Here is a 2,710-nt window from a genome sequence, read left to right as displayed (position 1 = left end):
GGGGGGGCACTGGCAATTATGGCGCGCCGCAAATGCATAGGCCTTCAGCCCCAGCTGGTTCTGATCTCCGAGGCCTACGAGGGAGAGCCGCTGACTTGTCAGTTCTCATGCATCACGCTACGCAGCAGCACATGGAAAAACGTGCCTCGGCAGCGAAGAAACAACCAAGAGGGTGTGGGCTGTGTGTGTGTGTGTGTGTGTGTGTGTGTGTGTGTGTGTGTGTGTGTGTGTGTGTGTGTGTGTGTGTGTGTTTTCACTGCACTCGTGGGTGACCGGCTTGGCCTCGGCTGGTCACAGTCTCACATTCCTCATGGTTTACTTGCCGTTTCTCTTTTTTTGGTGTCATGGCTGAAACCAAAGCTAATTCTATACCCGCTAGCCCAGATCATGGACGCGTTGCGGCAACACTAGGAAGTGATGGCTTTACAGCTCCATAGCGCTTTCACTTCAGAGTTAAACGAGTTTATGTTTGCGCACATATAAGCTTTTGCCTACAAATGACACAGGAGTAACGCCTATAACTTATTTTCGCCTGTAAAGTAAAAGTCCATTTGTCTATGTCAACATTCTGTCTGCAAATTGTTACCCTGCCAAATCTTGATTAGGCCTGAACACAAAGGATCGATGTGCTCATACGTTTACGACTTGTCCTTTCTCAGAAATATCATAACTAACAAGAAGTGATAATACCATAATAACTAATGACAAATAACCCCCTTTTCCTTCTTTCTTTCAAAAGAAACTTCTGTCTGAAAGGACGAGAGAGTGTGTGTGTGTGTGTGTGTGTGTGTGTGTGTGTGTGTGTGTGTGTGTGTGTGTGTGAGAGAGAGAGAGAGAAAGAGGCATAGAAGGAAGCAGGCTTGATTATCCAAATACAGTCATTAGAGGGGAAATGTGTTTTTCAGGCTGTCAGGATGATTAATGGCCGAGAGCAAATCGGCACAAACGCTCTTGTTTAGTCTGACTGGCAGACATGATCCTGTCCATTGATTTATGGCAGGCGTTTTGTGTGAGGTAGTGCTGCGGTTGAAAAGAGAGAGAGAGCGAGAGAGAGAGAGAGAGATGGAAGGTGGGGTTTGGGGGAAAAATAACATTACAGCATACGGGGAGAAAAGAAGAGAGAGAGAGAGAGAGAGAATGTGAAAACAACACAATGACGCCGGCATAATTCCGCACTGAGCGTAAACAGAACACACAGTATCGCAGGAATTGGAGGAGCTCTTGCCTTCTGACAGAGCAGAGGATTTTAATAAGATATATAAACTAATTATACAGCGCGCAAACTGGATTTTCATGCACTTACACTCGGGTGTCGGCAAGCACGGCTTGATTAATTGACTGCATTTTGTGTTGTGTTACCACGGTAATTACCAGGGCCCAGGTTTAGAAGCCCTAATTAAAAGCTCATTTCACTTCATCTTCTCCCAGCTCTCAGGTTGCACCGACCTTTTGACCCCGTAGCCAGTACAAATGACTGTGTCTAAACCAATCAGCCAGAAGAAATTCTTAGCACCAAAGCTTGTTAAAAGGAGCAGAGCGAGGCATAGTAATTTCTCTCAGACAACAGAGGGGAAGACAAGAGAGAGAGAGAGAGAGAGAGAGAGAGAGAGAGAGAGAGAGAGAGAGAGAGAGAGAGAGAGAGGCATTTAGCCTTTTAATCTGCTATCTCTTTTTCCTTCTGAGACAAAGGGACTGATAGCCTACAGGAATGGCATTTGTCAGCAGGAACCAAACAAGACAAGTAAAGAAGGGACGGGAAAGAAAAAGAAAAGAAAAGATGCACCAGATACACATGACAAAATAACTTTGGGGGGGAAGAAAGAATCAAGAGAACGTGTCCCTTGTCTTTTCTGACCTTCTTCATGCCAAATATTAAAAGCTTCCAGATGTTTCTATTTCCCACTAGAGACAACTCTGGAGTTTGGTCGGCACTCAACGGTATACCCAGAGTCACTGATAGAGGCATTGCAACATTTTGATTGTTGCTTTGTTGACAGCGCACATGATTTGGAGTCAACTGTGAAATTGCCTCATTCCAACATTTGTATGCAGCTGTGTGACCAGAACAAAGCTGCAACCTTGAGCAGAAAATCTGTCAAACTGATGCAGTTTTACGGCGGACCTTGGCCAAGTGATAGCACGGGGAGTCAGTAATGCGGCCTTAATGTTCCAGTCATGAGCTAGAGATGCTAGCCTCCCAAGGCCCTAGTCATGAATATATCAGAGGAGAGGCAAACCGTTCTTCAGATGGGTGCATATAACTCATCCAGCACTCAGATACCACAGAAAGTAAAACATTTTTTTTTTTTAAGTGCTTTGAAAAACCTGTCTGTGCCAAAAAAACAAGCTAGATAGCCATTTTGTTGTGGCGGTAAAGAACAACTGTCACATACATTCAGTTGAGAAACATGCCTTAGAGGGGACTCTTCCCTGATCCCAATGAGAATGAATGGCCATCTATTCCCCATGAATTGTTTTAGGGCTTACCTAGTCTCTGCTGTACGAAATATTACTCCAAGCCGACGCTCTCACCTCATAACCACTCCCTGCTCCCATAAATCTCCCGATGATGAGAGAGCAGGCAGATCCCATCCAGGGGAAGGTATGTGGGGATGACAGACTGAGGAAATGAAAGGTTGAAAAATGGCTAACATGAAGGAGGTGGTGGGAGGTGAGCCGAATGTGAATGGTTCTTTTGTTTACTGTTAAC

Source organism: Sprattus sprattus (assembly GCF_963457725.1).
Source record: "Sprattus sprattus genome assembly, chromosome: 11".
In the NCBI taxonomy this organism is placed as follows: domain Eukaryota; kingdom Metazoa; phylum Chordata; class Actinopteri; order Clupeiformes; family Clupeidae; genus Sprattus; species Sprattus sprattus.
This window is presented reverse-complemented; position numbering follows the sequence as displayed.